The following is a 26735-nucleotide window of genomic DNA, read 5'->3' on the forward strand; positions in this document are numbered from 1 at the left end:
TCACTGCTCGACAGAGGCACAGCAAAATAATGGGCATAGTTTCTCCAAACTAAAGGGGTGGCGTAAGCCACAAAACTATGGGCTAGGCTTGTAAATACCCTCGGGCAGATAGCCTAGTATGAACCTATGAACCTATGTGTCACAATGGTCAGGGTCGCAGAACAGTATGCTGCTGTAGTCCCAGGGGCAATAGCATATTGAATAGTATTGTATTGTAATGTAATGTATTGTGTTGTATTGTATTGGTATGTTGAGGTGCCTCCTTCATGGAGTGGAACCATTGCTGCTGTGCGTCAGTGTACAGGTACATATCCTGTAGTCAGGCTAGTGTTACATAGCACTTCTATATGTGTGTTTAGCTCCTGTCAGAGTTTATGTAGCATGAAACTGGGGATACCATCAGGTCCCAGTCATGTTGTGTATTCTGCTTTCCTGAGAGCGGCTCTCACCTGGACATCTGTGATGACAGGGAGGTTACAGTCAGCTGGGATAACTATGTCTTATTTTGGGGGAGAGGGCGGGGTGATACCTGCACTGAACCTGTCTGCCACAATGTTGTCAATATCTGTGGTGTCAGTGAAATATTTGATGTTGTGTACTAACTATGGGCCTATAGGATGGATTCTGACCAGGTTGCTAACATAACTGAAGAAGGCCTTCTGGTTATCTGTAGTTTCCCTCTTGATTTCCCTGTCAAAAAGTTGCCCATGGATGTTTGTATGATGGAAAATAGATCCTTACTAGTGCTGCTCAGACATGCCCTCCCTTTATGGAATTATGCTCTGTCTTGCAGTAGCTTCCATCTTCTGTAATACAATCTGTCTATGGCTGGGGTCCACCAGACAGGATGCTGTTCCTTTGTGGAGAGTGTCTTGGTCATATATGGGATTGCATGATCCATGCATTCTCGGAGATGTCTGTAGAAAGCAATTGTGTAGGAGTCAGCATTGTGGGTTGTATCTGCCACTGGCCCAGTGGGCTGAAAGGATACCATGTCACTGTTACAAAGTGTAAAGTTTGCATCTGTAATGTTATTCACTATAGTCGTTTTTGCTGGTGGCGGAGGTGGGATATGTGTATCCAGGGCAATTAGTGTGTGGTCAGCTCACAGTAGTTGAAGATGTAGGCCATACAGTACCTAGATACAAACCCCCAGAGTGAGGAGGTGCTCTTGACCTGAATCAGTGTTCTGACTGCTGGGGTTTGGTAGTATGTCGTATGGAGTGTGCCAGGTACTGTTGCACAGTTGCTGGCTGAGCACTGATACCTGGCCACTTACATGTTTATCCACCAATAGACAGACAGATGCTATATATGTGAGATATGTTGTATCATAACAGTCGAGTAGCATGTGTAGTATGTGTGCCAAATTCTGCTGACATATATTGCTGATATCAGGTTATTTTCTTTTTCAGGTACATGGCTCGCCCGCGGAATCCCACTTACTCCACTGCTTAGGACGAGGAGATACACCAGAGCCTGGTGCGGGATTATGCAATACTCTTTTCCCACACCAGCCAGAATCAGCAGGAGAGGGCTGCACTGTGGCAAGACCTGGTCCATCGGGTAAATGACATAGCCACACATAATAGGACATATGAGCAGGTACGACATCACTGCAGTGATTTAATCAGAAATGCCCGTCAGCGTGCGTCGGATATCCACAGGCAACAGGTCGCCACAGGTGGGGTGGCTACACATCCCCCACTCACCAGACTGGAGGGACTACTCATGAGTGTAGTGGGCACAGTCCGCCAGCAACAACAACAGCAGCAGACATGCATTATGATGGAGGCTGGAGCCACGCAGCAGCAAGACAGTGAACGTGCAGGTAATATGCCATATGTATAGTTGACTGTTGTGTACACTGGTAGTTAATGCATGTGTGAGGTGTGTCCTTGGTTTGTAGCTGTCACCATAGTATTTAATGTGCAAGTGTGATATCCTCAATATTAGCAGCTGACCTGTGAAAGGCGACTGTTGTACTACTGACCTGTATCATACTCAGTAACAATGGCACAGCTGTGCCCACTGACATTAGTTTCTTCACGTCTGCAGGTCCCTCCGGTGTAACAGCAATGCAGCCTATCCATGCTGGTGAGTGTGTATTAATAATTCCTGTAATAGTCTTGATAGTAATAGTAATATTAGGCTCACTTAGTAGTGCTCTTTGTATGCATGTAGGTGTGTCTGTGTGTTGATATCACGCATACTGAGTACTGTACAATTGTGTGAAACTGTGTGCATGTGTGCATGTCTGCATGTGTGCACCTGTGCATGTGCGCACGTGCGCATGTGCACACGTGCACATGTGCGCACCTGTGCATGTGTGCACCTGTGCATGTGTGCATGTGTGCATGTCTGCATGTGTGCATGTGTGCATGTGTGCACCTGTGCATGTGTGTATGTGCACATGTGTGCATGTGTGCATGTGTGCACCTGTGCATGTGTGCATGTGTGCACCTGTGCATGTGCGCATGTGTGCATGTGCGCATGTGTGCATGTGTGCATGTGTGCATCACTGGTAATGTGTAGACATTGTAAACTGTGTTTCCTGTTTCCCTCCCTTAGGTTCTGGTGCTGCTCTGGTGTCATGTAGCAGGGAACCTGAATCAGGTGCCATGGGTACTGATAATGATGACATCTGTGTAATGGCACAGGAAGGTATTTCAGGGTCCGCCATTGGTCAGCCGATTGACAGTACACAGCTGTCGACCCCATCAATGCACAGAGTTATCCTGCCAATACACCCTTTGTCACCAATGTCCCTAGGTGATGGACAGCATACAGTGGGCATTGACCAGGGTAATGTGGTATCTGTGGCACATGCCTCCCCACACAGCAGCCATGGGCATGGCCCAGAGATGGTACCACACAGACAGATGTCCAGGGGTTCTCGTGGGAGCATCCGTGGGCGTACTGCCCCTGTCAGACATGCCCACAGAGGTCTTACAACCTCAGCTATGTTTCGGGCTGTCATGCAGGCACAGTCACGTATGGAATGGTACACCAGACAGGATCTAAGGGAGCTGACAGCATGTCGCACAGCCATGACTGACAGTATGCGTGACATTGCGGCTGCCATCCGTGATTTCACCGATGTCATAGACAGACGTTGTGGGGACATATTAGACCGGTTCCACAACTACATGTCCATGAGCCAGGGCGATGGTGGACGGTTGCGGCATCGACGTGGCCATATGCCAGCAACAGCAGCAGCTGGCAGTCATCGCAGATGACAACAGGGCTGAGGCCACCCAATGCTGGGTCTGTGCTGTCATCACACCACCCCAGGAGACCACGTGCACGTGGCTCTGGCCAGGCCCGACAGGGATCTGTGTCCAGTCAATGAACACCTGCTTCTGATGACAGTACCCAGTCTTTGTTGGTACCGGATATGGTCCGTAGCACCCCTGCAAGGCACAGGTACCGTGTCCGTGGCCAGAGACACTGATCTGTATGACCTGGCAGGTACAGTCTGTGGCTGTCCACAAACACCAGTATATGGCAGCCATGAGGTGGAACTGTGTGCATCCATACACACATGCGAATTGACAACACCTAGAGCTACCGCATACATGCACACACTGCATCAACATTGCCCCACCTTCTACTGCTGTCCCTCACCAACACACATACACATACATGTCAATCGGTGGTATCGGTGGCTGACTCAGGCATACCAAGTTCACACCCTGTGCATATGATGAAACTGTGCCACCTCCTGCAATCTGTAACAACTGTGCAGGTACAGGTTAACATGTTGCTGATGCACAGGGTGACCACATAGATGTGTAGTAATAGTATCATGTTGTTAACAGTACTGTGTGCTGAATTAATTGTGGGTATATCACAGCATGCCTGATGCAGTAAGGGTGTGATTGTCATGTACTGTTGTCTACACCCATGGTAAGTACCATAGTGTATCATCTGCACATGTTGGCATACTGGTGGTAATGATGACAACAGAAGGCTACATACATAGATAGCACAGGGGATAAGGTAATGAATGTAGTAATACGCAATGATACTGCAAGTGGCATGTTGCCCACACTGGACTCTGCAATGCGGATGTTTGAGGATGTTGATATGTGTGCAGTACTACATGACTGGTACAGGACACACAGGAGCACCCTAGCACTGCAAGCTCACATCTCATACCATGCTAGACAGCCCCAACACACAAAACTAACTGTCACAGGAGGGAGAGTCCCCATATATGTCAGGGATACTGTGGTGGCAGGCCAGGTAGCATCTATCCTACTAAGTATGGAACCACTGAGTGAAGGCTCAGTGTCTGTTATTTGACATGTGTATTACTGCATGTATGAGCACATGGGTTTCCATCCAGTTATTGTACATCCTGACAGTACATGGTCTGCACACTTGTGTGTGCTGAGACTGGACCCTAGCCATCTGACCCGCGTATTTCCATGTACATGTGCATAGTGCCTGCATATTTGCAGTGTTACCTACTGGAAGTGGTACAGCTTGTTTGTTGTACAATGGACTAAATGCAGCCCTGCTTACTGTAGCTTTGTTTGCATGCATTTTTGCTTGCAATTACCCTGGAATACAGATCACACCTGAAATGCATAGTTATAGAGCTTCTGTGGACTCCTAGTGCCATCTTCATAGCTTACTATATGTATGTCCATGTCTCACTTGACAGAATGTCACTGTTTGTCCTGTTCACATGTACGTTGCCTGTGACACAGTGCATATGACTTACCTGGCATGTGTCCATGTGAGCAGTCATATATGCTACTGCTAACTAATCACAGGCACTACACCTTCACATATTCATATTAACAGTCACCAAGTCCATTGACGAGGGGAAGGTGGTTCACACAGCCTACCTGAACCTTGCAAAAGCCTTCAAAACAATACCCCACTTGGGCATTATAGAGAAGCTCACCAGATTAAATATAAGCCCCTATGTCACTAGATGGATTGCACACTGGCTCAAGGACAGAACCCACATGGTTAGAATTGCTGGAGCCATGCCAGACTCCAAACCAGTTACGAGTTGTGTCCCACAAGGCTCAGTCCTAGGACCTCTCTTGTTTGGTATATATTTATCGGAGGTACAGGCCAACAAGGAAGGACTGTGGCTGACCAAATATGCAGATGACTGCAAACTGGCCACCATAATCGACTCTCCAGCTGACACAAGCATCTTCCAAAGGGGCATCATAGAAACAGACAACTTGTGCCAGAGCCATGGCCTCCAGCTGAATGCAAAACTGTGTATAGTCATCCCCTTTGGCAAAGACAAAGTGCTCACAAAGTACCACATAGGTGGTACTCCATTATGTACAGAAGAAGTAATTAGGGACCTGGGGACCCAAGTTGATAGCAATCTCTCATTTGACAACGTGGCCAAAGTGGTTAGAAAGACATTGTATATAGCCCACCCCATCATGAAGGGATTCACATCTACATCAGGGGAGGACATTGTGCCTCTTTACTCATCCCTCATCAGGCCCATAATTGAGTACAATCCCCCTATCAGGATGTACCTTACCACACACCTGCAGCAACTGGAAAGACCCCACAAGTACCTCACCAAGAGGATCAAAGGGCTCAAACAGATGCCATATGCTGACCGGTTAAATAAACCCCAGCTCTACTCAATGGCATACCGCCTGTTCAGAGGCAATCTGTGCCTAATGTATAACACCATGTCGAACCTGGAATTAATGGGCATGCTGCACCTGAGTATATCCAAATCCCATCGGGATACACGCTTGAGAGACCTGAGCCTCAGCACTGAAATAAATAGGACATGCTGGAGGGACAGATTCATAACCCAGAGGCTCACTTCACTCTGGAATAAAATCCCAGTCCAGGTTAGGAAGAGTCCCTCATTGACTCTCTTCAAGAGGAATCTTGAGTGGATGGGACATTGTAGGTTTACCCCGGGTATCACTTCTGTGTCACTGTTAGACAGAGGCACAGTATACTAACCTCGGAAAAGGGCATGGCAAGATATATTTACATTGGATGGCGACAGCCAAACACATTCTGGCTAGGTTCTTAAATGCCCTAGGGCAGATTGCCTAGTATGACGCTATGAACCTATGAACCTATGTACCTTGTTCCCCATTAGCCCTATGTGCTGTTAATCACCATGGCAATCACAATACTATGGAAGCATGTTCAAAGGTCAGTTGTCAGTCACCTCTATGCTACAGTTGTGGAATATGTGGGTCATGTGGCAATGTCACAGCTGCCAGATGTACACAGTCAGCCCTCTCCCCTACACATGGACGTACAACACATGTATGAGATGGAACCACATAGCCAAACTGGGGACTAAGCACTCTGAACCCATTACTGGCATAACCCGTCAGGTGGCATGCAATACTACAGTGACTACAATACCAGTCTGATGTAGACCTACACTGACAGCAATACAAGCACGTGAACACACTGGGCCATTCGTGGAGCCTTAGAATAGCATCCTGGCTGAGCGGCACACACCTCTGCAGCTGGCACACAGGCATACGTTATGCCTGAACACATCACACATAACACATAGCACACAAATCCTGTGTGCCAGTCACAGCCTGTAATGGCTAGACAACACACCTGCCACAGTTGTGTTAGCTACCTTTATTGTCCGGTACAGTATGGTCATGCTCACCAGGCTGGACAAGGTGAAGGTCACAGTGATATGCCTGTGGGACACTATGGTCCACCACATAACACAAGCATACAGGTCAGTCAGAGGCATGGACACATATGACTCAGTCATTGTCCATGCCACATACCTTCTCCTGCTGTACTTGTAGGGTGCTGACATCATCAGTGTTTAGAAAGGGGAATGTGCATCCTGTAGTCTGTTCTCCTAGTTGCCAAAAGGGGCATTTCCCACCCAACCAATTGCACACACACTAAGCCCCCTCAGTCAAACACACACGCTTGCCATTTGCAGGATTCAAACCCCTACCTAACTACATTATGACACTTGAGATGGACGCATTAGCGGCGCTCGCTCTTCACATTACTGGGAAGTGTTTCTTCTCCTGATGTACTTATAGAGTGCTGACATCATCAGTGCTTAGAAAGGGGAATGTGCATCCTGTAGTGTGTTTTCCCAATTGCCAAAAGGAACATTTCTCTCCCACAGACTTGCATACACACCAACCCCACTCATACACACCCACTGAGCATTCGCAGGATTCAAACCCTTACCTATGTTATGACACTAGAGGTGGACACATTAGCGGAGCACGCTATTCGCATTACTGGGAGGCTTCTTTTCTCCTGCTGTACTTATAGGGTGCTGACATCATCGGTGTTTAGAAAGGGAATGTGCATCCTGTGGGAGGCAGGCCAAGCACACTCTGGCTAAGCTGTCATTCCCTAGGGCAAACAGCCTAGTGTTGACCTCTACACCCATATGTTTAATTGTCAAATGCACATTATTTGTTGCTGATAGACTGTTTGCACGTCTTTATTGCCATAGCATTCCCTGTTTGTATAAACAACTTGTGTATCTGTGGAAGATGTTTACATACGGGAGGGATCCACTATATCACATATGTCTCTGTAGTCATTTAACTGTGTGCACTGGGCAGATTGCTGTAATGTGGTTGGTTCCTGGAATAACATGTAAAAATACCAGATATGTGTGTCCAACTGCTAAACTGAGATTTGGCCTAAGTGTGTGAGCATGCCCAGTTCAGCCTTCCCATGGCATGTTGTCTGACATATGTCTCATTTATCAAAGTGTGTGAGCATGCCCAGTGTGAGCATTCCATATGTTGAACTCTGCAGACCACCACATTTGTGGATGAGTGTGAACTTCAACAAATATCTCCTGTTTATGGTTGTGTCATGTTGTGTAGTTACTGTACAACTGCTTTGTGTGTGAACACAACAGGATTATACTGTGCCTGCAGGGTTTGCATGGGATACTTTGCATACAGTTGTCAACATCCTTTCACACTGACCTAACACTGTAGTACTGTATAGTGTACTGGTTCAGTACTTTGACTGTGGTGGACAGTATCCTGGGCTTTAGTCCTATCACTGCTTTACATTTCCATAGTGAGCACAACAGCCTGGTTAGTGGCCAGTTGTGCACATCTGACCATGTTGCATTATGTTCAGATATGAACTACTTAAACCAGGCTTGTCCAACATTGGTAGTGTATTCCACAACATAGGTGTACATTTGCAAACTCTAGCGATGTGCCCTAGTCCATTTCTAATGCTAGTCGGAGAGTGTGTTTGTCCTTCGACACACATTGTAAGTAGAGTTTGCCATGACATATGTCATGGCTAGTATACTGTGCCTCTGTCTACCTGTGACATGACAGTGATACCCAGGATAAAGCTACCATCTCCCATCCACTCATCAAGATTCCTCTTGAGGAAAATCGATAAGTGACTCTATGGGTAGCCTGTACTGGGAGTTTACTCATGGGTGGGGGTGGCTTCTGTGTTATGGATCATGCAGTACAGCTTGTCCTATGTAAGTCAGTGCTGGGGTTCAGGTCTCTCATGTGCATAGCTCACTGCCATTCAGATTGTACAAGGTGCAGCATGTTTATTGATACCAGCTTGGACATGGCTTTATACATCAGGCACAGCTTGTCTCTGGGTGGGCAGTATGGCAGTGTGTGTAGCTGCAGTTTGTTTAATCAGGCAACACATGGCATCTGTGCAAGCTCTTTGATACTCCTGGTGAGGTACTGTTGGGGACTTTACGATTGATGGAGGTGTCTGCTGAGGTACATCCCACAGGGGCTATTGTAGTCAATTGTAACACTGATGAAGGATGACTGCAGAGCCACAATTACCTCCCCTTATCTAGATCTGACAACCTTCATGATTAGGTGGGTATATGGTATGTTTCTGTAAACACTACAGCACATGTTTGTCCAATGCAGGATATCTATCACCTTGTGTCCCCAGGTCTCTCATTACATGTTAAGTACGTAATGGGTTAACACCTATTTGGTAATTGGTGGGCACTTACTGTATATCCACGGGGGTTGACTATACACTTTTCTGCAATTAGCTTGCTGACATGGCTATGGCACCAGTTGTCTGTTTCTATGTGGCCCTTTTGTGGGATGCTTGTGTCAGCTGGTGGATCATATATGGTGAGCAGTTTGTAGTCCTCTGCAAACATGTTCAGACACAGTCCTTCCATATTGGCCTGTACCTATGGGACATATATACCAGACGAGGGAGATCCCAGGACCAAGCCTTGTGGGATGCCAGTTATATCTGGTTTGTAGTCTGACATGGCTGCAGCATGTCTGACCATGTCTGTTCTGTCCTTGGTCTGGTTTGCAACCCCTCTACTGACATAGGGGTTTATATTTAAGCTGGTGAGCTTATCTATAATGAACATGTAGGGTATTGTATAGAAGCCTTTGCAAGGTCCAGCTACACTGTGTGGACCACATTGCCCTCATCAATGACCTTAATGACTGTTTCAATTGAGTCAAACATGTTTAGGGGCAGGATCTGCACTTAAGAAAGCCACACTGGGTAGGGTCCGGTGTCAGTAGGTCCCCAATATCTTAATGTCTGCAATACATGCTGATCCTTTCCATAGCTGTGCAGACCGAGCTTCTCAGGATTTTGGGATGGTAGTTTTCATTATCCATTCAGGCAACACCTTTGTTGAGAAGGACCACTGTTGTTGTACACTGCTCTTTGGGTACATATCCTGTGGTAAGGCTGACATTGAGCAGTAGTGTGATTTGGCATTCCATTCGTCTTGGAGTCCATGTTGGACTCAGCCCAGGACACCATCTCATACCATTGCTGCTGTGTGTTTTGCTTTGTAGATGCTGGCTGTTACCTCAGCATCTTCAATATCAGGGTGCCAGCAATCTGCTGGGATAGATATTTTGCATTCTGGGGGGGGGGGGTTTGCACTGCACCTGTCAGGATGTATGTTGGCAATATGTGTGTGTGTTTGGTATGTTGTTTGTGATATTTGTGTGATTCAGAGCATATCTGTGAATTCCCAACACGGTTCCTACTATCAGTTGTGAAAGCCTTGGGATTATCCTTAGTGTCCTGTACAATTTGTATCTTCATAGGTCCATAGGTTCATACTAGGCTATCCACCCTAGGGCATTTGTTAGCCTAGCCAGAGTGTGTGTGGCTTTTGCCACCCCTTGCTATGTGAATATTATGGCCATTTATGATTTGCTTTGCTGTGCCTCTGTCTGGACATGACACAGTGAAGACCCCCAGTGTAACTCTGCAATCATCCATCCACTTGGCAAGATTCCTGTTGAAGAGTGTCAGTGAGGGGCTCTGCCTAACATGGAGTGGGATTCTGGTCCAGGGTGTGGGGAGCCTCTGGATTATGTATCTGTCTCTCCAGCACATCCTATTTCATTATTTGTTGAGGTTGACATCTCTCACTCTCACAGCTCCGATGGCTTTGAGTTTTCTGGGGTGGAGCATGTCCATTACTCCTGTGTTGGGCATGGCCTTGTACAACAGGCATGCAATGCCTCTGTGTAGGCAGTATGTGACTGCATTCAGCTGGGGTGTCTACAGCCAGGTAGCATATGACATATATTTGAGACCCTTTATCCTCTTGGTGAGGTACCTTTGAGGTCTTTCTAACTGCTGCAGGTGTCAGGTAAGGTACATCCCATATGAGGCATTGTACTAGATTATGGGTGTGATAAGAGAACAGTATAGGGGCACAATGACCTCTGTTGACGTAGATGTGAATTCTTTCTTGATATGGTGTCCAATGTAGACAGTCTTCCTAGCCACATTGTGGTACGTTGTTTGGTATTTGGTGGGACATTCATACTGTCCAGTGTCTTCAGGACGGCTGGGTGGGGTTCCTGTGTGTGAGAGTGTGGTCTGTAGCATGCTACAGACTGTACAGCATTCTTGCCTACAGTTAGTTGCACATGGGTGGACTCCAATGCCTTGTGCATTGACAGTTACCTGGACGTATGGGTGTCTGTGCTGAATATGGATACTCACCCTCCTTTTATGTTTTGTTCCAGGTTTTGGGGCCATGACACATGATATGTGGTATAACCTGGTAGTGCTGATGTGCTGTCAGGAGGCTTGCAGCAGGTTTCTGTCACTGCACAGACATCAATGTTCTCCATACTGGGGATGGCCTCGGGAGCATGCATATTGGGGTTTACACATCTGGCATTGGTCAGCATTACCCTTATGTTTCTTTCCACTTATGTTTTCTAGGGTGGTGGGTTAGTCTTTTCAGCCTTGCCATAGAAAGGCTCTATGGAGGTGGCAAAAGCCTTATCCAGTATCCAGACACCTAGGGGTAACAGGTGCAAGCCATCTCAGGAACAGCTGCATGGCTTGTCAAGCATGACATCCCAAGCAGACAGACATTGGATCCCCTTGGAATGACACCAGTAAGTGTGCCACTTGCTATAACTGATCATTCCGTGTTTGTACTGTGGCATTATTCTTGGTAAGGGTAGGATGCTGCAAACGGTGAGTGTCATACCGGCCTGGACTACATAATCAGAGAGCTCATCTATGTCTCTTTTCATGTAGTCTAGGGAGGTACATCTCAGGTCATTCACACCAGCATGGACTATGACTGCATCATATTTCTACTTGCTTTGGGGTGACCTGCATACTTGTGTAATGTGGCATATTGTGGCAGCCTACAGGCAGCTTACTGTACCCTTTCCCTTGTTCAGTCTGGTGTGCGGGACAGCAGTGTGTCTCGCTATGGAGTCACCTATTACAACTGTATCAGGCATGTTGTTTCTCATTCTGGCCAGTGACTGTTTGGCACACCAGCTTTGTGTACTATGTGTTGCATGTGCTATGTTTGGAAGTTGTTTGATTGGGTGTCTGCTTTAGAGGCCTCTGTTGGTGTGCTGTGTTTGTAATTTGTGCCTCCGGGAATGTTTTTCTGTGTTTATGTCTTTGGTTTGCAGTTGTGATAGGTCTATGTGGGACTGTGTTTGTGATGTGTGTGGTTATCTTCTCCTCCTGACTAGTTTTGGGAGTACTGAGTTGAGGGAGCTCAGCCTCCAGTTTGGATAGATGGTTGCATCTCTCACATATATTTGTATTTCTTGGGGAGTTGGGGTTGTCTGTGTACTTGGGGCAGGTGTAACATTGCCTCAAGATTCACAGATTCAACTTGTTGTGGCTGGCCTTAGTGGATTGTATGTGTGGACATATTTTATTGCCATACTACTGATCAGTGATTACTTCATTGTTTATGTTTGCTCTATCATGTAGTAGCTTCCTCATTCTCTTGCATGGTTTGGTTATGGCTGGTGTCCACCATGCCAGATGCCTGTGTATGGCATTGTGTCTTGTTTTAATTTAGGATTGCATAATCCAAGCATTCCTGGCAGTGTTCATGGAATGACTGTATTACAGGTTCTGAGGTGTGGCCCATATTTTGCACCTGCACAGGACCTTTAATGGATTCCACATCAGTTTGGAGGAGTGCAAATATTGCTTTACACATGTTTTCCACTATGGTTTTCTGGCCAGGGACTGTGGTCAGGATTTGTATATCCAGTGTGATTACTCTATGGTCTGGTTTTACCAGTGAGCAATACACTTCTCGTCTTGCCATCCAGTACCCATGTTGCTGATTATCACATCCAGTATGCTTACCCCTCTTGTGGGAGTGGTACGTGGTTCCTGGGCATTTTGGTTTATGGATTCTATGAACTTTTATCCTACAGTGTTGGAGCTAATATAATGCTCCCAGTCTATGTCTGGGTATTTTCAGTCACCCAATATAATGTGGTTTGGAGGACTTGATATATTCATGTATTCCAGCATAGGCCAGGTGCAGTTCCTGGTGTTGGGACAGTAGTCTGTAGCAGGCTATAAACTGGGGGGCAGTTTTAGCCACTGTTACTTGACCATGGCTAGTCCATGCTGCTTCTTGTTGTGGTACCAACATGGGGGTGTGGTTATCCTTGACAGTTATTGCTAGTCACCCTCCTTTTGTAGCTTGTTCCATGTTTTGAGGCTGTACAGCACAGTATGAGGTGTAACCTGGTTGTGTTAGGGTGCTGTTGTGAGCCTTGACCCAGTTGTCTGTTACAGCACAGATATCAACATTCTCCATACTGGGTGAGTTTAGACTGCATGCATCTTGCTGTTTCGACTTATCTCTTATCTTATTCTTATCCCTTCTGATACCTATGGAGGTAGGTTTGTGTTTTGTGCCTTACCTATTCAGGGCACGCTGTGGGTAACAACAGCCTTTGCCAGCATCCATATGGCCTGCACTAATAGGTGCACGCCAGTCCTAGCAGGTGGAGCATTATGTCATGCTCAGCATGTCATCCCAGGCTGGCACACATTGGATCCCCTTTGACTAACTGCGATACTTCAGTCAATTATTGCACTTGATCATCTCATTGTCATATTGTGGCATGATGCTTAGTGAGGGTAGGATGTTAGTCAGGGTCCTCAGGTGTGCATATAGTACATGGTGTTACATTACTTAACACATGGCATTCATGCCTCAGGTGGTGCTGCAGGGCTGCCTCTGTCGGATGCACATATTACACTCCCTGTACATGTTTGTGAGCAGGTCATGTCATTTTAGGCATCCCTGTTATTATCTGAGTGAGTCAGAGGAGGTATCATTCCCAGGGTTCCTACTGAGCCAGTGTATGTGCTATGCATTGCCTCTTTGCCAAGGCCAGGGCATACTGGGCATGCCTCCTTCTGCCTACTGGGGCAGGCTCAGGTTGTTCCTCCTCCGAGTCTGTGTCGGCCTGTGATGGCCTTGGCAATGGTGGGGGGCTGTTTGGCCTAGCCCTATGCTGGTCCTGCTGCAGCTGTTTTCGCAAGATCAGATTATGTAGCATAGCACATACCATGACAATTTGGGTACATGTAGTTGGTGTGTACTGCAAGGCTCCACCAGATGTGTCCAGACGCTGGAACCATGACTTGAGCAGCCCAAACACATGCTCTATTACATGACGTGTTTGTGCGTGTGCCTCATTATGGCATTCCTGTTCAGGTGTGTGTGCGTTTCTGATGGGTGTTATCAGCCACGGCTCCAGTGCATAACCTGCATCCCCCACTAGGTGTCCGTGCGGGATGTCCCCATTGGCAAATGTCTGGTACAGCTGCGTCAAATGCCAGATGTGGGAATCATGGTAGCTCCCAGGGCAGCCAGCACACACATTCATTATTATGCCCTGGGCATCACACACGACCTTGCAGTTGATGAAGGGGAAGCCCTTGCGGTTAATGTATGCCCTACCCCGCTCACCGGCTGGTGCTTTGATGCATATGTGCGTGCAGTCTATTGCACCCACTACCTCAGGGTATTCGGTTATTTGCTGGAAGAGATGCATATTGCTGGCCAATACCTCATGGGCATTGGGGAAATATACATGATCACCGACATGTGCTGACATGGCATCCAGGAACTGGTGCAGTACCCTGGAGACTGATGCCTGTGATATCCCCATCATATCACCAGTTGGTCTCTGGAAGGTACCTGCTGCTAGTATTCTTAGGCCAACACATACCTTGGTTTCCACTGGTATGGGTTCCCCTCTGTTGGTTCTGTGTGTGAGGCGTGGCCTGCACAGCTCCACTATTTGCTGCAGGAGGTCTCTGTCCACTCTATAGCGCTCTACTATCTCCAGCTCATGTAACCCGTGGTAGGTGACCCTGGGCCTGTACACTCTTCTCCGTCTCCTCACTGTGGGTTGTCTGGCACCATCTGCATTGTCACCACCCTCAGCAAGTCACCTATGTCTCATTATGACAGCTATGGCAGCCCCTAACATTTCTGCTCTGAGTTCAGCTTTTTCAGTTTTCACTTCTAATAGCTTACTCCAGTCTTGCAGTGTCTCTTGAGAGAAACATCTTGCACTGCTGTTTGCAGATTTTTAGGTGTTGGGCTGAGCTACTATTCTGCCTGTGTAATTGCCTGCTTCTAATTGTTTTCACCTGCTAGCTCCAGCAATATTCCCTGGTAGCTTCCTACTAAATCTGTTGCTTCCTTTTTCCTTTCTGTTTCCTCAGGGGGGAGCAGCGTGTATACCAGCAGAAACACGCTCACAGTGGCTTACACGCGCGCACACATGCTTACACGGTTCAGAATCATCTTATTCAGGTTAAAACACGTGCACACCAACTCAAACAGTGTTACAGCTCTGCCAACAGGCTTCTACATGCTAAGTCTGCCCTACACACGCGCACACCCGTGCAAACAGTGTTAAACAGCTACCAACATGCTCCCACATGCTCAGTCTGCCTTACACGCATGTACACTGTCTTACTCACACTTCATGGCGTGCACACGTGCACATGCACTCCCAGCAAGAAACTTTGGTGTAGGCAACAGTGTACACCTTCCATTTCTTGACTTTCCCATGCTTATCTAGTGGCACTCCTCTTTCCATGATATCTGTCTGACATCTGTCATGTAACTCTGACCTCCAATGAACTGCATTTCTTTCTACCATTCCCCCCTGTGATGTCACCTATCTCCTACTCTGTTCCATCCCCTTCTGTAACTCTTACACTACTCAGAATGTGCTCATTTGCTATGTGACAGTGGAATTCAGTATCCTAACACTCATTTGCATCAGATTGCCTACTAATGCTTAGTTACATCTCTTAGACTCAGCTTCCCCCCTTAGCAACCACTACATGGTGGCCATGTTGTTTTGGTCTGCTGGTCCCTGCATTGAAATTCCATGTATTGCATAAAACCCACATTTGTGGGTTTATAACCTTCATTTTTATGTTTTATACAGCGCAGCCCATTTGCGCAGGGCTGTGCTGGGTTTAAACATCAGCGAAAAAAAAATTATATTTTTAATATTTTTGCATCGGGTTACCTTGCCAATGGTCACATATTTGGCCATTGGCATGCTGCCTGACACATATGCACCCTTTATTTGGAGCTGACATGGCTCCATTGCGGTTTTTGCAGAAACATACTCAGTTGTCAACTGAGTACATTTCTGCAGCTAAAACGGCTCTTACATGGGCTGTTCTGGGCTTCCTGGATCGCTAATCATCCTCATTTGCATGCTATTCAGCTGCAAGTGAGGTGATTAGCTTATCCACGCCCACTCCATGTAAGAGACATTTTAGCTTGTCTCTTACATGGACTTTGGGCTGTTCCTGGATCGCGAAGGCTGCATGGAGTCTTACACTACTCTTAGACTCCGTGCAAGCCTTCGTGAATCCTGCCCAAAGAGTTATGAATTTTGAGGTTGAACATTTTTATGGCCTCAGTGGGTGTGAAATAGCACAAAAAGCTATAAGATTTTACTGTGTTTGTTTTTCTCAGAAAAACACTTTCAGATGTGACAGACATTATGATGCAATAGAACTAGAGACAAACCCCTAATGAAATGATCGTAACATTTCATTCAGACCAATACCGTGTGCACTGACAGAGCTGACTAGGACAGAAATTGCACAGAGTGGGAGAAACTGCTAAGTCATAGTTTTTTTCATATATAAAAGTATGAGACTCATCCTCTAAGCATGGACTTAGAACCTAGGAAAAGGAAATGTTGCATTTAGTGTGTACTTGTCCTTTAAGACAAGGTAGATATTTGACAACAATTTACGCAAAAAATAAAAGGTATTCTTTGATGACAGAAAGTGGTTGTAAGAGCTGAATATGAAAAAATAAATCCCTTATTAGCTAAGTCAGTAAAAAAGAAAATATGGTTTTATGATCTAAGATATAATCAAGAAAATAAATTGTATATAAGAACAAAGTCTGAGAACAACGGATTTATAACCAATTTATATAGTACAGGAAAGGTCTACTCTGATAAACTGTGTGGATTAGAATGGCTGTCTGATGAGCACAATATTAAAGTAAAAAAGAATTGTACATTAGAAGAGCTAAGTATAACCTCTGACAAGTGTTAAATGATGTATACTTCCAGTTATGACTCATATAAAGAAGTGACAAGACAGCAAAATGTATCTTTCTTATCATTTTAGGGGGGAACACTAAAGAAGAGGTAGCTTAAAAGGATTACATTTTCCATGTAAGAAAAACAATGCAAAAGAGGGAGAGAGAAAGATAAGGCAGTAAAATGGAGAAATATACTGTTAAGCAACACAAATTAGTACCATTAACTGAAAATTTAAAAAAAATTGAGGTTGAATACAGAGTTGTAAAAATAATACAAAATAAGTTTATGGCATTAAATTTGAGAAGTTAAACAATTATTGAAGGGTGTTAAGGATATAATATAAATCACAAATATGGGTAAATAATATGGAAATTACTAACATGTAGCATTTCAAAAATTTGACTCATTTAATCACAAAGTATTGAGAACAATTCTGGAAGTATATAGGTTTAGCAAAAACTTGCCAAATGTCTGTACTGAAACACTATAGTTTAACAAATACTGTTTGTAAATGAATGGCCAGGGGAAACAAATAGCATGAACTGAAGAATAAAACAAGGGTGTTCTTTAACTGGAAATCTATTTCCATTAATAAATAATGTCATAGTATTACTATGTAAAGGCAAACTCAATCAAAGAAGTGGAACTGAGTACATAGTTAAAGTTAAGTCTGTTCTGGTGTATGCAGACGTCACACTGCCAGCCCAGCTATCTGGCATTTTGTAAATAATCGTATGTCATTTGTGAATATCAACATGATTCATGTGCTTGTATTACAAATGTAAGAGAACTATATGCTATGTATATATTAAACTACTAGTACAGAAGTGTGTACTGAGCTTCAAGGATGTGTCCACAGTGTACCCTACTGGAAAAGAACAGAAATGTATATAAATTGTATACCTGTGCAAATATATATTGTTAACAGTAGAAACTAGAACATAAAAGGGTTAACTTGCAAAACTTCAAGAAAATAAGTTAAAATTAAATAGTTTTACAATTGTACTATAAAAGTTATCTCTCAGTTTCAGTCAACAGGAGACAGGATGTCTACACTAGGGGACGCTCTGTGTTGTTTTGTAAGTGTTTATTATTGTTTTATGTCCTCTAGCAGGATCAAACATCTGAAGACTATGTAATTTCACAAGGAGATGTCAAATGCTACAATGGGGGTTTAGCTTGGGAATTAAAGTCAGGTGACAAACTAATCCAGCAGTAATATTTGATATTAATTTAAGAACTCTCTCAGAGAGATACTGTGGGGTTTCTATTGGAAGAGCGAATGCTCAGAATAGCGAATGATTTTCCGTTGAACTGTAAACAAGGAAAACTGAGAATGTTGACGGTATGGAACAGCGATTTTTTTTTCCCAGGGGAATAAAATCACTGAGCCATTCTCAGGACTTTGCCATTTCCTCCACTGTGGTGCAGTCTCAGAGTTGGTATATTTAAGCTGGGGGGGGTGTCGAGGGTAAAGCCCCCACTTTATTTTGTGTGTGTATTCTTTTTTTGTTTTTTTTTTTTTTGTTTTGGAGCAGCGATTTTTTTCCCTGGGGAAAAAATTGCTGTTCCATACCATTGACATTTTTGTTTTCGTTGTTTACAGTTTGACAGAAGAGCATTCACTATTCTGAGCATTCGCTCTTCCAATATAGACCCGAGACTGTGCATTTTGTATTTTGCCTTTGACCTAGCAAGAACATCCACTCATGATCAGCTTTTGCACTTGCCTTGCTGTAAGTATATGTTAGGGCATAGTACCTCTTTTAGATTCAGATAAGAATATAGTAAAGTATAGCTTAGATGTTTTCTTTATTTATTTGAGACCGTCCTGCAATGTTTTTTTAAATATTTCCTGTGACTTTGAAGTCTGAAGTTACTGTGTTGAGTTACTGAGTATTGTCTTGTTCTTTCATTATTTATTATTAAATCTATTTAAACCTATCTTTGTGGCTGATATTTGTGAGACATATTTAAGCTCTGAGAGTACTTCCATATGTATTTGGTGACACTGTACAGGCCACTCCTAAATAGCCTTGCTCCTGGTCAGACTACCATTTGGATTAATAGTAACATTACACAGTAGGATTGGACACCCTTTGTTAAGGGCCTTAAGTAGCTGATAAGTAGTGGCTGGTGGCAGCTGGGCAGAAGGGGGCATAGCTAGTAAACATGTTCCAGCCTTCCTCAGGTGTGTGTGTGTGTGTGTGTGTGTGTGTGTGTGTGTGTGTGTGTGTGTGTGTGTGTGTGTGTGTTTGTATATAAATCAAATCTCAAAGCGTGTGTGTGTCAGCTACTTGGGCAGGAACACGAAGCACTGGTTGGACAGAGAGAGTGCTGGAGGTCTTAGCTTGGCCACTCAGCTGTGATGTCAACTCTATAGCTGTGCAAGTGGGGAGTCTTATTGGGGGATCTGGAGAAAGAGGGAGAAAACAGCCCCAGATGGACTGTGATCTCTGTGTGCTCTTAAGGGACATTGCACTTTATTGTGTGCGTACTTGTCATTCTCCCAAGTGTACATCCCCCATTGGTACTAGTGGTGAGGATTGAGGTTCCTTGATTACTGGGCCAGTGCGGGGACATCACATGTTAATTGGATGACAGTGGAGGGATAGCCACATCACATATTAATTGGCTTGTAGTGGTGTGGATATTGAATTTCTGCAGCCTGTAAACCGTGGTCACTAATGAAGGTGTTTGTACTCTCAATCAGCCATGCAGTGAACAGAGTTTCATATTACAATTGTTTTATTTTTTTGTTAGCTTAGTTAGGCAGGGAGAGCAGGCAATCATGTCAGCAGAGGAGTATGGCAAGCTGACAAGAAGCCAATTGGCTGAGATGTGCCAAGCTAGAAGACTGGTGCATGCTAACCTGACTAAAGCAGAAATTATTGCAGCCTTGAGCAAAGCTGCATCACACCCCAGCAATCAGGAGGACAATCAGACTGGCCTTGGAGATGTACAACTCTCAGAAAATGGACAGTTCAACCTTTCCACAGAGGACTTAAAAATCCATCTGGAGTTAAAGAGACTTGAGCTGGAGGCCAAGCATTTGGAAATAGAAGCAACAGAGCGACTGAGATATCTGGAGGCTGAGTAAAATGAGAAACTACTATGTCTGGAAGCTGAGGTGAATGAGAGGCAGAGGCAACATGGAAAGGAGATGCTGACTTCACCAGAGTTATGGAGGTAATGGGGAAGGGAATAACAAAACCCCAGAAGCAAGAACTGTTAGTAAATTTCTTCCACAATTTACAGAGGGGGATAATTTTGATAGTTTCATTCATGTTTGAAAGGGTATGTAAACAGTATAACGTTGACCAAGGGCTTTGGGTATGGTTTCTGACCCCCTTACTCCATGGTAAAGCTGTAACTGCTATTTCTAAATTGTCTGATACTGATTGCTTAAATTATAACACAGTAAACAAATGTCTTTTAGAATGCTTTAAGTTAACACCTGAAGCTTATAGGAAAATGTTTTGTGAGCATAGACATAAGGCAGATGAAAGCGTGTGTGAATATATTGCTGAACTACCTAGCAAGCAGGGCATCACTGCACAGGAAAGGGACACCCGATGCTGTTCATAGGTCTAAGGGACCCCATAGTGGGCAGCCCAGACTACCCCAAAAGATTCCGCCAGTATCAGGGGAAGCCACTAGTCCAGGTACACATCCAGGACCAAGGGTTAAATGTTTTAAATGCAACAAGTGGGGCCATGTAGCATATCAATGTCCACAGAGGCAAGGTGAGGAACAAAAGGTGGGAGAGCCAGTAAGTGGGAATGACAGAATGCCAGCAGTAAGTTGTCTCGAGACAACAAGGGTGCCAAACCACCACAAGAGGTTACATCATATCTTAGTGAATGGGAAAGAGGCCATAGCGAAGAGAGACACAGCCTCTGACCTAACAATTGTGAAGCCTGCAATGGTTACAGAGGAGCACTGCTTGCTTGGGAAGTCTACTCTAGTCTGAGCTTTAGGAGGGACCCCATTCCAAATACCTTTGGTTAGGGTTAACCTTGACTGTGAGGGTGGAAAAGGAAGCCAGCAAGTATCTGTGTTTGAGGATATCTGTGCAGATGTCCTGATAGGGAATGATTTAGGTAATGCAGTACCCTATGTACATGCAGTTACATACAGTCAGGCTTGGAGACATGCATGTGGGTCTGGTAGCCTGGGGGAGGCCCAGAGTGACCACACACTTGCAGCCAGGACTGGTGAGGTGGTTACTTCAGGGAGGGAGCTACCTTGTAGCAGTGAGACTGAAGGTGAGACACAGCTGCTTGTGGGTACTGATATTCCCTTGGACAGAGTGATTGCAAGGGCAGAGGTGAGAAATAGTACCCAGGCTAACAGTGAGGCACGGCTGTCACAGAATACCAAACTTCCTGTGGAAGGTGATCTGGGAAGGGTTACTAAGAGAGAGAGTTGAGACAGGCTCAGCTCTCATACCCTACATTACAAGGCTGAGGAAGGCAGCTAATGAGGCACCTGATTCTCAAGGGAAGGGGGGAATCTGTATACTGGGACAAGGAGTTACTGTATAGAGAGTGGACCCCTGAGAGAGGGTTAGAGGGTGAGAGAATACAGCAGTTGGTTGTGCCAGAGTCTACCATCTGGCACTTCTAGCCATAGCCCATGAAATTCCCTTTGCAGGTCATATGGGCATAAAATGTACAAAGAGACGTATTATGCAGAACGTTTATTGGCCTGGGATTTCCAGAGATGTAACAGGGTACTGGAGGACTTGTGAGCAGTGCCAAAAGGTAGGCAAGGCAGGAGACAAGGTGAAAGTTCTTTTGATGCCTTTGCCTGTGATTGAGGAGCAATTTCAGAGGGTAGATATGGATATTGTGGGGCCTCTGAGTACTTCAAGTTCCACAGGGAAAAAGTATATACTAGTAGTAATAGATTATACTACCAGATACCCTGAAGAGGTGGCCCTGTCCTCCATTGAGGTAGAAAAGGTGGCAAATGCTTTGTTATAGATTTTCAGCAGGGTAGGTTTCACAAAAGAAATACTGACTGACAGAGGTGCCAATTTCATGTCAGACCTGCTGGCTTGTCTGTGGAAGCACTGTGGGCTGAAGCACCAAGCACCTAAAGACCACCCCCTACCATCCCCAGACTAATGGTCTTGTTGAGAGGTTAAACTCTGCACTCAGGTCCATGTTATGTGCATTTACAGACCAGTTAAAGAAGGACTGGGACAAATATTTGCCCCATATGTCGTTTGCTTACAGAGAGGTTCCCAAGGAATCCACAGGTTTTTCACCCTTTGAGTTGCTGTATGGGCATAGGGTGAGAGGACCTCTAGATTTGATTCAAGATGAGTGGGAGGGTAAGCGTGAATCCTGCAAGGAGTCTGTTGTGGCATATGTTCTAAACCTCAGGACAAGGCTCATGGAATTCATGGGCTTGGCCCAGGAGAACCTGGCAGAAGCCCAACAGCAGAAAAAAGTCTGGTATGACAGGAATGCTCAAGCTAGAGAGTATGCTGTAGGGCAGCAGGTAATGGTTCTCATTCCTGTCAGATACAACAAGCTGCAAGCAGCTTGGGAGGGACCCTACAAAGTGGTAAGAAAGGTAAGTGATGTTAACTATATGGCAGAACTGCTAGACAGGAGGCAGGGGCACAAATCTTTCCATGTTAACATGATGAAACTTTAACATGATAGGGAGGCCCTTCTGCTAAGTATTTGCAGTACAGGCAGGAGGAGTCTGAGTGGGATCTGGTGAATGATCTCCTCAGTGAGGCTCGGACTGACACCTGAGTGGAAGGGGTAGCAATGTCTCAGCAGCTATCCCCTACCCAGTTTTAAGAAATCTGAGCAGTGTTACAAGAGTTTGGGGGCATGTTCACTGGGAAACCAGGGTGCACCCACCTGGTGCAGCACCATGTGGATACAGGACCCCAAAGGCATATTAAGAAGTCCCCTTATAGGGTGCCTGAGACAGTCAAACAGACTCTGAGGGAGGAGATAAAGGAAATGTTGGAACTGGGGGTGATTCAGGAGTCCAACAATCCCTGGACCTCCCCAGTGGTGCTAGTACCAAAGAAGGATGGCAGCACCAGGTTCTGTGTGGACTACAGGAAATTAAATAGCCACACATAGTCAGATGCTTACCCCATACCTAAGACAGATGAAGCCCTAGAGTAGCTGGGTGAGGCTAAGTATCTTATCACTATTGATCTTACCAAGGGTTACTGGCATGTGCCCTTGACTCCCAGTGCTAGAGAGAGGTCAGCCTTTGTGACTCCTTTTGGCTTGTATGAGTTCACAAAGATGCCCTTTCAGATGAAAAATGTCCCAGCGACTTTCCAGAGGCTGGTAGATCATATCCTAACAGGAGCAGGAGATTTTGCCCTTCCATACCTAGATGATATTGCCATTTAGAGCCATTCCTGGCAAGAGCAACTTCAGCATGTCAGGGAGGTGCTGAGCAGACTACGGAGGGCAGGGATGACCATTAAGCCCAACAAATGTCAGGGGGGTATGGCAGCCTCACCAGGCTGAATAAGACAGGTAACTCCATAGTGAGACACACTAATGCACCACTCATCAGGCTGAGTAAGCACAGGGTCATGGTTAGTTGCATATAGGATGCCAGGATTTATCACATCACACAGGTACTCAAGGTCCTTGCACTACAAGAGAATGTAACACACTGTTATAGTGCATGTGGGAATAAATTACTTGAGACCTACCTCCCTGGTCTATATGAAGAGAGGAATGAAAAAGCTCTCTGCATATATGACAGAGTCAGACAAGAACCTAGCCTTGAGCAGCATTTTAACATCACCGATAATTATTCTGCAATATGAACAAAAGATTATGGACTTCCAACAATTGACTTAGCATCTGGTGTTATTCAAGGGAGGTCCAATACATATCAGCCTGAGAAGATATGGCTGACAATCCTAAATGTTTTGTTAAGGATGGCCTGCGCCAATCTCCCGAAGCTTTCATATATTGGCTAAAACCTTGTCCACCTCCACAGTGATATTTTTAAGCAATGCCAGTCTTCAAAAGCTTCCAACTTAACAAAACAGAATAAGTATAACATAAAGGTACTGCACTCATTGCTAGGAGCCTCAACAAGATGGCATACAAAGCAATCTTAGACCCTGCCTTGATGGGACTGCTGCATATCCACAAGTCAAGCTCCACTTGAGTAACCCACATGCGTAACCTCAACCTGGTCTGTCACATCAACAGGACTTGTTGGTGGGACAGATTTGTGTCTGAGAGACTCCCTCTCTTGTGGAAAAGACTCCCTCTCCACGTCAAGCAGAGTACCTCATTAACCCTTTTTAAGCACAACCTGGATAACTGAATGAGGAACAGAAAATACACCCCTGGGATTCCACCCGTGTCCCTGGTGGATAGGGTGATGACTTGTTGGAACATGGGCTAAATTCTTGATTAGGCTTGTAAGACCCTCAAGGCCAATAGCCTAGTACTTCCTATGATCCTATAAAAATACTCCACTCCCTTTACAGGCACTGCTTACCCTGGAGTGCACTGAGATATGCATTATCATGGAGCATGGAGTCATGGTTCAAGACCATTGAGACCTCCCCATCATTGCAAGGTTTCAGCACCTACCATATTTTCAGGCCCACCTCAATGAAAAAGGTACTAGAGCTTGGTAAAACAAAATTTCACCTCCAGACCTGTTAGACAGGAAAACAACTCCTCCATGTCCAAATTACCATTAACAGAACACCTTATCACACCATAGCTAACTATAAGATCCCATTTATACTGCCCTTGGTCCATACCTCTTGCCTGACAAGTATGGGGACCCCGTGTTTTAGGCCAAAACACATACTCCATGAGGACTTCATGTATGCCCATAGACTTCTGGACTTCATAAATATAAACTTTCTGGGTGAGTTAGGCTGCATCCCAACTAGGAGAGAGAAAATCCTGGACTTGATTCTCACCAGTAAGGGATGACTCTGTTCCTCAACAGTTGTAACTTCCTCTCTCATCACCTGCACAATAAATCAGTCACATTCACCATAAGACTGAAGATAGAAGCATCTTCAAATCCCACAGTATTCATAGATTATGCAAAGGCTGATCTACTAAGACTAAGTGAATATCTGGTGAAATTCAACATCACCCTCCTACCTTACAACCCCACTGCATGTATGGACTCCTTTACCATTAAATTCCATACACATATGTATAGCTACATAGATGCATATGTCCCCCTCTGAAGTAAACACAATGGCATACTTAAAAATAACCCCCTGCTGTGGAACCAAAATATAAATAGGGTCTACAATAAAAGAAAGTAAATATTGCATGCACTAATAAATGTAACACTCAAGATGACAAAAATGCTGTTGCTAAACTTAATGAGGAACTCCAGTCCCTTATCAAATCAATCTAGATATGAGGTAAAAAAGCTGCTCAGGCAAAAGGCAATCATATATTTTTTCTTTACTTATGTTAGAAACCTCAGAAGCAATGCCCAGCACTTTACAGAGCTAACACTAAATGACGTCACATACTCAGACCCTAAGAGCATAGCCAAACTCTTTGCAGATAAATTTAAACCTAATTTCGCCCACTCTCCCCCTACATTCCCAGATTACATGCTCACTTCTATACTTCCCTCAAATCTCATAAGAACTAGTCCTCAAACCACTTTCCAAGGCCATGAACACTGTTTTTATGGGGCCAGATAACATAACAGGCTGCCTACTGTTTAGTCTGAAACAGGAATTGTCAAACCCCTATAAAGGCTATTCAATATTAGCCTCCAAACAGGCTTTGTGCTGAATGAATGGAGGATGGCAACAGTCACCCCTTGCACAAAAGTAGGGCCTCCATGTACCCAGGCAATTATACACATAAGTCTAACCAGCCTCATATATAAGGCTATACAGAGGTCAGATCATTATGCAATTAATAAATAATGACAGAGATCACCTAAAAAGTCTTCACGCAAGCCAGTTTGGTTTTATTAAGGGCAGATACCGCCTGCTTAACCTGGTGATTTCTTCAGAAATGGATGAGGGAAAATCGGTACCCACAACATATTTAGACCTTGCTATGGCATCTGATACCATTCCACACCCAGGAATTGCTGATAATCTTTCCGTGTTTAACGTTAATCCCTATGCAACTCATTGGATACCAAATTGTCTCACACACAGAACCAAGGAAATGAGGGTAGGAAGCTCTACCTCCTTCAAGGTCTTGTCACTTGTGGTGTACCCCAGGGTTCAGTCCTTGGGCTACTCATCTTTTGGCTTTAGCTTTGTGAAAGTCAAAGTTAATGTTAGGGGTTTATGGCTGATTAAGTTTTCAGATGATTGTAAACTTGATCTCTTCATACATCATAAACTCTCCAGAGGACACCAAGATCCTCTAATAGGACCTTTCCCAAACAAGCATCTAATTCTATAATGATGGGCTAAAAGTAAATGTTAAAAATGTATAATAGTCTCCCTCAGCAAGCATGATGTCCCCTTTAACTATCACATCAACACCAATCCAGCAGTTAGGGACCTGGGAACCTATGTGGATAACAAACTGTCCTTCAATCACCATAATTCTACTGTCATAGGAAAGTCCTTTTACATTGTAGAGCTTATTAGGAAAGGTATGGTATCCATTCCAGTGTAGATCCCAGGGTGGAATGACATTTCTTGGTTTATTCAAATGGATGATGCCTTTCAGGAGCTACTTGAATTCAGTTCTAGAAAGCAGGAGAGGATTAAGTGGTATGCAAGCAGAAATGATAAACAGGTTCATAGGTTCATAGGTGTTTACTAGGCTAAAGACCACAGGGGCTTTTTTAAGCCTAACCATGCAACCCAAATCTGTGACAAGT

The sequence above is a fragment of the Protopterus annectens genome, chromosome 10.part0, assembly GCF_019279795.1.
Source record: "Protopterus annectens isolate FY-2018-M chromosome 10.part0, PAN1.0, whole genome shotgun sequence".
Classification (NCBI taxonomy): domain Eukaryota; kingdom Metazoa; phylum Chordata; order Ceratodontiformes; family Protopteridae; genus Protopterus; species Protopterus annectens.